This window comes from Eupeodes corollae, chromosome 1 (assembly GCF_945859685.1).
Source record: "Eupeodes corollae chromosome 1, idEupCoro1.1, whole genome shotgun sequence".
Taxonomy (NCBI): Eukaryota; Metazoa; Arthropoda; class Insecta; order Diptera; family Syrphidae; genus Eupeodes; species Eupeodes corollae.
The window spans coordinates 277594256-277603286 of NC_079147.1; the positions used below are offsets into that span (position 1 = coordinate 277594256).

Sequence of the window (9031 nt, forward strand, 5' to 3'; positions counted from 1 at the left end):
TTTGGTAAAAATTGATACGAGTACATATAGACAAACTTTTAAGCAAGACAAATCGACAGACGGGATGGGAAGTTATCAGTGTGGGTCGCATCCCAGCCTCTTTTTAAATTTGTAACAATAATTCAACTGACAACTTTTTTTAACACAACACGAAAACTTACAAACTTTTAATGATTTATAATTTTGACCAAGTTGATGCTTATGTTTGATTTAAAAATAATTAAAGTGGTGATTCTCATCGGCTTAGTTGATCTTTTTGATGATTAATGAAAACAGTTTTCATGTGATTTTTCCCAACGTTTCGACAGTGATTGCCGTCTTCTTCAGGGGATGTCTTTATTCACAAAAATGATAAAAAGGTTTATTTAATATATACGAATATTATGTAAAGCGACCTATGACTTACATTGATTTGAATATTACAAAAACATTAAAAACAATTTAAATAATTAAAACAAATACAATTTAAAGCGCTTCCGATTTGAAGACTTGTCAACTGTTAAATGTGAACTGTTGAACTGTTTGTGTCTGAAATCTAAGGAACAGTAAACGGCGGATATGTTTTGAGTGTCTTGCTTGCGGTTCATATTATTTTTGTTATTTATTATGTGAAGTGTTTCTAATGTATAGCGTTTGGATGTATGTTTCTCCGTTGCAAGAATTTGGACTCCTTCAAAATCTGGTTGGTGTCCTATTTCGATGATGTGACATGCTAGTGCTGTCTTTTTCTGTTTTTGTTTTTGGCGAATGTCTAATTTATGGTTAGCCATTCTTTGTCGAAGGAGTTGTTTAGTTGTGCCAATGTAACAAAGATTGGATGGTTCGTCCGGTTTTCTTTGGCAGTTTATTTTGTAAACTACGTCTGAGCGGCGATCCTTGTCCGTTTTCGTCTTTAGGCATGTAAATAAAGATGCAACTGTCTGGTTTAACTTAAATGCTAAGTTCACGTCAGGGTTGTTTTTGGCGACAACTTCTTTGAAATTTTCTTAGAGTTTGGGAACATACACAACATTTTTATGAACACCTTTCTTCTCTTCCAACTTATTTATGGAAAAAACTTGATGTTTTTGACCAAGTATCAAGTTTCTTATGATTTCTATAGGAAAGCTAAGCAAAGACTGTATAAGATTGGATGTTATGTTCATAAGTATGTGTTTGGCTTTATTAGATCGGAAATTGACAAGTCTTCCAGATGCCGTATGCTTCTGATACCAGTCGAAAGATAGACGGTCGTTTTCCTGGTAGATTTTAACGTCTAAGAATGCTATTGACTCACTGTCTTCCTTTTCTACGGTAAACTGGATCTTTTCGTTGAATTGGTTGAGGCATCGTAGCACATTTTCAATTTCTTCACTTTTAACAATCGCGAAAATATCATCAACGTACTTTGCTATAAACTTAGGTCTGTAGTTTAGTTTAACACATTCTTCCAGCAAATAGTCTAAAACCAAGTCAGCAATCATCGGGAAAAGAGGATTTCCCATTGGCATACCATTAATTTGTTTGTACAAATTGTATTTAAACTGTAAATAGTTATTGCATAGTATGCAAAAATTAAATAATTCGAGAAATTTGTTTTGATTCAACCTTGTGTTTTCGCTTATAATTTCCCTTTTCCTTTTAATAATGTTGACTGCAAGTTGAACAAGAACATTATTAAATAGAGAAACAGCGTCGTAAGAAACCAAACATTTGTATCGATTATTAAATCCTTCGCTTTGCACTTGAACTCTAACGAATTTCTGACTGAGTGGGGAGATTCTTTCGTGACATACTGTAATATATAAATCTGAAGCGCTTTAAATTTTATTTGTTTTGATTGTTTTTTAATGTTTTTGTAATATTCAAATCAATGTAAGTCATACTTGTACGCTTTACATAATATTCGTATGTATTAAATAAACCTTTTTATGATTTGATAATTTGAAGAAGACGCCGTCGAAACGTTGGGAAAAATCTGATAAAAACTGTTTTCATTTAATCATCAAAAAGATCAACAAAGCCGATAAGAATCACCACTTTAATTGTTCTCAAATCAAACACAAACTTTTAAGTGAAACAAATCTACTGACGGGATTTTTTTTTGATAGTAATACAAATAATAAAATAAATTAAAAAAGTACGTATACGCCTTAATACACATTAAGTTTTTAAAAATGCATAAAAGTTAGACATGTGAGTGGGATGATTTTGTGGGCCAATTCTACAAAAAGTTGGTATGATTAATTATCGGTGAAGTATGTTATTGAAAAGATTCCTTTTTATCTTGGGATGTCTTTAAACTATGTAGTTTAAGTAAACAATCAAATTTTGAAGACCAATTCTACAAAAAGTCGAATTTACGTCGAATGTCACAAAAATTATAGCTTACAGGAGTGGCGGAAAAATATATCAAGGGAAATGTCATTCTTCAATTTCCGTTCATTTGTTTGAATGTTTGTTCAATTTAATATGAAAAAATGGCAAATTTTTAAATTAACATGGGAAAGCGTTTGATAAAAACCATTTATAAGACTTTGTTTATTTTTGTGTTTTATTTTTTTAAATTTAATCTAATTTTGTATACATTGGTACAGTAAAAAAACGTTGTAAAATTAGAATCTTTATTTCTTGAAATATGAAAATATCATTTAAGAAACTGTGAAAAGCTTAAGTTGACTTTTGTTGATATGTTCAGGACTTAAAACAAATGTATACATATTTATTTGTATAATTATTGTAAGACAACTGTCAATTGATTAATTTTTAAATACACATTTTTATTACAAATATTTAAAAGTTACCTTAGGCTGGGCTTATAAATATTTGTAGTCTTGTATGTCTATGATCAATGTGTGCTAAAAGCCCAATGGGAAATATTTAAAACTTCCTCAAAGCTATCGACCAATTTTTTTATTGAGTAGCCTTAGCAAAATTTTGAAAAACATTTGAAAAGAAAAAATATTAGAAAAGCTGATCAATTGAACATTATTCCTTATAGACGATTTAGGCTTAGAAAATTTCACGGTTCTACTCACCAAGTTTTGAGAGTATTTCAGTATGTGTAATACAGAACCGCTTGATTGGCAAATTAACTGGCCTCGTTTTACTAGATATAGAAAAAGCTTTTGATACTGTGTGGCTGGAATGTTGCACAAATTAGTTAGCTTTAGCTTTCCAAATTATTATTTAATAACAGTTATTCAAAGTTTCCTGTCTGATAGGAATTATAGTGTTTATGTTAATAACAGTACGTCAAATTGTTACCAAGTGGAACAACATTCCACAAGAATCAGTATAAGGGCCATTTCTTTACAATATCTATGAATCCGATTTATACTTATGCAATTGAACTGATAAGTCTTTTTTAAATAGAAAATATAACTTAATGCTAATATTTTACAAGCTTTCTTTTTAAGTAGAAAATAAAGTCTTGTTTTCTTGCAAGCAATAAGATAAATGTTAATTGTGTTAACATAAACTGGTAATCGAGTGTAAGGTATCTTGGACAGTAAAATTTTCTGCAGAGAACATATTGCAAAGGCATTAAAGAAGCCGGCATTGCGATAAAACTTCTCTATCTTTTTGTCAAAAGAAAGTCAGGTCTTTGTAACGATGGTTCATAAAGAGGTTTTCCAGGCAATCTTTGTGTACGGTTGCTAAATATGGGGGGGGGGGGAATGTTCAGAAATGATGATGTATGTTCTCCGTTATTATTCGACAGAATCCAAAAGCTGAATAATTTATTTTTATTTAAATGCGATTTTTTGGATAATCCATTGGTTACCCGCTTATATCTTAACCATTCTCTTCAGCCAACTTTAATTCTATATTTTTACGTTTTATAATATTGTAATCTTACTTTATCTTTTTTTGTTACTACTTATATTATTTATTTAAATACTCTGTTATTATTTATTTACCTCTATGTTGGTTGAATAACTATTTGTTAATTAATTTATTTATTTAATTATTTTGCTATGTATTTATTTATTTAGCGATTCGTTATTTTACGTATTCATATTTATTTATTTATCTATCCCGAGACTTTCATTCCTTATACACAAAAATACAGATTTCAATTTTTTAACACTATTATTTTTAGTTAACAATAAATTTAAACACAGAAAGAAATCGTTTTGAAGTCAATACCTTTATTATTTTATTCATAAGAATTCGAGAATGAAATTTTGTTTAGATTTTAATTTTTATGAAAAAAACGGACTGTTTTATTTATGTAAACATTTTACTGAATGTTGAAAACTATATTTTCTAAAAAATGAAATTAGTATCAAGCGAATATTTTTTTTGTTTCCGAAAAGATTTTTAAGTCAAAAATCAATTATTATTAAGTTTCATTAATGTTTTTTTTAGGTTTTAATTTTGAGAACAAGTAATGTGACAATTTTTTTTCAAAGAACTTATCAGGTGTCAAAAACGTTATTCTTGGTTGCATAGAATAATTTTGGAGGTAAAATAATTTTGTTCAGTTTTTTTATTTACAAAATAGACCTTTAAATTCGTATTCAAAAGTATTCTAGTTTGGTATGCTTTACAATATATATTATAAAATTTAATTGAAGTAGCTATAGCGTTATCGGCTTATGATATGTTTTAAGTCAAGGTTTTTTTGAAGGTCTTTAATGCTGCTTTCTGTATAACAAAATTAATTTAAAGTCGATATCTCTTATGGTTCTTGAGAAACGGACGACGCGAGATATGTATGAACATACGGAAGTACTGATTAAACAAACACAGTTTTAGTGAAAAGACTAATTATTCCCCAAAATTATCACCATCGGCCGAAATAGCTCAGTTGGGAGAGCGTTAGACTGAAGATCTAAAGGTCCCCGGTTCAATCCCGGGTTTCGGCAATTACTACATTCTTCAAATTTGTTAGTAAAAGTATTTTTGATGTCAAAATATTTTGTATCAGAAAGTAATTTTGTCTACAAAATCTTTATATCTAAGACATACATAAGTCCATTGTATCGTTAACTTGACACACTGAAAAATGTTATAAATTTGTGGTAATTTTATTACCTTGAGTAAGTCTTATTTTTATTTTAAGTAATTTTTACATACAGCATAATTTTTTCTGGTTGAAAACACTTAAGAAGAACACTAAATCAAAAACCTTAGTAAGATACTTGCGATATGCAAAGTGTTAACCTTTACATTCACTAGGATGAGGCCACACATTTTGGGAAAGATTTACGATTTTTATAGTGGAGGAAGTGTATGTACCCTGAAACTTTTAGGTAATAATTAAACCATTACAAATTCATTAAATTAAAGGAAATAAAGAAACGAGCGTTGGAATTAAAAAATATCAAATAATAAACTACTAAAAAGCGTATTAAAAAAGGACTGCTAGGCCACTGCCAATATTTCCGTGCAGGAGTTTTCAATCATATTGCTGATTGGCAAAAATATGGAAAATCAAAATAGGTACAACGCAGAAGCAATAACATCTCTAAGTCTCAAATTCTACTCTCTCTACCAGCGACTAAAATAGTGCTAAATCTGAGTATCAGCCAGAATAAAAACGGTTCAAAGGATATATAAAAAAGTGTTACTATCCTGAAAAGAAAACTAAAAATAAATTAGTTAAAATTTGTATTTCCATGATATGAAAAAGGATGACCTTTTTTTTGGAAAGTCATCATAGTCGTAACATCAGGTGTAACAGTGTGGGGAGCTATAACCTACTATTCGACTTTTAGTTTTTTGTCCACAATAATGAACAGGAACAACTATTAATATTGGCTGAAACAGTAATTTCCAAAAAAAAAGCGTTTTTGGACCTCTGCCTTGGATTTTCCAAAAAGCGAACGTCCCCATTCACACTTAGAGGGTTGTTAGAAGTTGTATTCAACCAGAAGACATGGAACTTTTGCCATGACTTCTATATTCACACCCAATTTAACATAATTTAAAACGATTGGCAGTGACTTTCTTATAAAGTTTGCGAAGTTGGCAGAGAATTAAAGACAAGGATAGATTCATCGAAACTTTTCGAAATTCCTTTGTCCAAATTTTCTGATTATTATAGAGGTTATATCCAAATATGGTGGACATAGTCATTACTAATGTATAAAAACGTTATAAAAAAATTTAAAGACAAGGATAGATTCATCGAAACTTTTCGAAATTCCTTTGTCCAAATTTTCTGATTATTATAGAGGTTATATCCAAATATGGTGGACATAGTCATTACTAATGTATAAAAACGTTATAAAAAAATGTTTAACCATACAAAATAAACATTTCTTTTTTCTAAAATTTTGAATGTGGCCTAATCCTAGTAACGCACTTTTTTCTACCCTTTTTGAGTTGTTTAGTTTTTGATCTTGAGAATTCCAACTCTCGTATCGAATCTTCCTTTTAATTTTATAAATGTATAATAGTACCTTTTCAAATGTAGTAACAGTTTCCGGGTACAAGACATGCACCAGCTATAAAAAGAGAAAATCGATCCAGAAATGTGTGGCCTCATCCTTATGGTGTGTAGTGTACATTTTCATAAAACATTTAACACATTTTTTTAAAGCTTTTAAAAAATATTTTTTTGTCATCAATACATTGTATAATTTAATTTTATTTTCAAAAGTATCATTAATACAAATTATACCAAATCCTGCAATTTTAAATAAAATACATTTTTCAGCACTCTATTTATTAAATTCACTTAAAATTACTTTTATAATAATTGTTTGTATTCAAAATAAGTTTGTTTTAAAGATTTCCACAACTAATATTCTTCAAAGATGCAGTTTGAAGTGCTTACGAAACATTTAAATAAATTATAATACAAAAGAATATTTTGTGTGACAATTTGATTAATTTTGTATCCCTATAATTTAACGAAATACAAGCTTAAAGTTATACAAATATGAAAAACTATTCTAGATTCAAACTAGAATCTTGACATCCTTAAAGAATTGCCTGAATAAATTGTTAAAACAGTTGAATGTTGATTTCATTATTATAAATCACTCTGGAGAATTTCCAAAAACCACATTTAAAAAATGTATCCAAGTTCTTATTTGAAGACAAAACAAAAAATGAGAAATTCACCAACAAATTAATCTTTTCTCCTTTGCTAGCAAGATTCATTGTTAAAAGCAACTCATTACTCAAAAGAATTTCTCGTTGACTTCAAACAAAAAAATAGAAAAAGAGACACACAAAAGTTCAAAACAAAAATTGTTCAAGTCAAGTACCTCCCATCTTCCCATAAAACAAAGCACTTAAGTTAAGACTTGAAGACATATTTCCACACAAAAAAGTGAACATTTGATTTAAGCAAAACATCTGTATGCATTTTTGTTTCAAACTCCATTGAAAATTAAATCGATTAAATCTTGTTGCTTTGATAATGATGATGAAAACACGTAAACCATCAACCATCAGCCATTAGAGGGTTTTAAAAATGTAAAAAAAGGATTTTATTACAGATAAATCGTGCTTAAGATAAGGGAAACAGAAAGATATAAACGAGTCTATTTCTAAGTCTTAATTCTTATCTCCAAATTGACAGGGCATAAATGAGCGAAGGTAAAATATCTTTATTTTTGCACGAAATAAAAAGAATGGAATTATTGGAATGAGATAATTTATCATTCATTGGAACTTCCTTAACGCCAAATTCACGGAACAGAAGCTTTAGAATATTAAATTACTAAGCTTTAGCAAACATATTATAGGTAAGTAAGTACCTCCATTCTTTTGACAGATGATGGCAATCAGATTCAAAGATGTGAGAAATTCCGTCTTGCTTTACAAGCAAAAAGGAGATCAATTCGAGATTCAGATAGAAAAACACAAATGGATTGATGCTATAAAACTCGCGTGGGTTTAGATTTAAGATAGAATTCGGAAAACTACATAAATTCATCATTTTTGTGGTGCAATTCCCTTGGAGGTAATTTTATTCTATAAGGAATTTTATGATCATCCCATAACTGCTGCGGAGATGGTAGCTTTATATACACGAACATAACTTAAAGCCTCCAACATGAAAATGTGGTTTTTAGGGGTTGTAGAACGAGTAAGAACAGTAAAAGTTCTGTTAACATTTTGTTGGCTTTAAGGTGGAGAAACTTCACAGACTTACTGAACGGTGAAATAACGTAATCAAGTAAATAAATTACTCTATAAAGTTCATCACACCAAATAACACCTTTTAGGGATAAGATAAAGTGAAGAAGAAAGCCACAATAACAAAACAAAGGACTATTTTTGTATATTAAAGTAAAAATTTCAAAATAATTATGTTCCCTGTAAATTTTTAATCGCTAAATAAGAAATTTAAAAATTTCCACATGGTATAGGAATATAAAAGAACATACATAATTATCCGTACCTCTACGGATCATAAATCTCATTTTGTTTGATTTTAATTTATTTTTTCAAAATTTACAATACTTTATTTTAGTTTTATTTAAATTTGTATTTTAATAAAACTTAAGGCTTTAAACCACACTAGAATTTTTGACAAATCCTTTTTTATTTTTGACATTCTAGAAGCGTATGGTAAAGAAAAACATTAATGTATTTGGTTTTAGAATTATATAGGGTGATTTTCAATTCAAAAAATGCATGAAATCTTTATTTGATTCAATAGTACGGTCCATATAATTTAATGTTTGAAGATTATTTCATGCAAATGTTGACCCTCACTGCGCCTTAAATGATCCATCCGCTTAGTCCAATTTTGTCAAACTTTTTCCAACATATCAGTCATATCATAGTCCTACCAAAAATAGTTTAAAGGCGTTAATACGCACGATCTAGGTGGTCAATTGACCGGTCCTGAACGTGAAATTAAATTTTCACCGAACTTGCCTCTCAATAAGTCCATTGTTACGCATGCTGTGTGACATGTGGTACCGTCTTGTTGAAACTACATGTCATGCAAGTCAAGCTCTGCTCTTGCATTTTGGACAAAAAAAAAGTGCGATATCATCGCACGGTAGCGCTCACTATTCACAGTTACGTTACGATTCACATCATCTTTGAAGAAGTACGGTCCAATGATGCCACCAGC

At 29.5% G+C, this 9031-nt stretch overlaps 1 non-coding gene across 1 annotated transcript; it reads left to right on the top strand.

The window, feature by feature from the left end:
• The first annotated feature begins 4780 nt into the window (after positions 1-4780).
• Trnaf-gaa (transfer RNA phenylalanine (anticodon GAA)) lies at positions 4781-4853 on the top strand. Its single transcript has one exon. It is a non-coding gene; the product is annotated as a tRNA-Phe (tRNA).
• The last annotated feature ends 4178 nt before the right edge of the window (positions 4854-9031 follow it).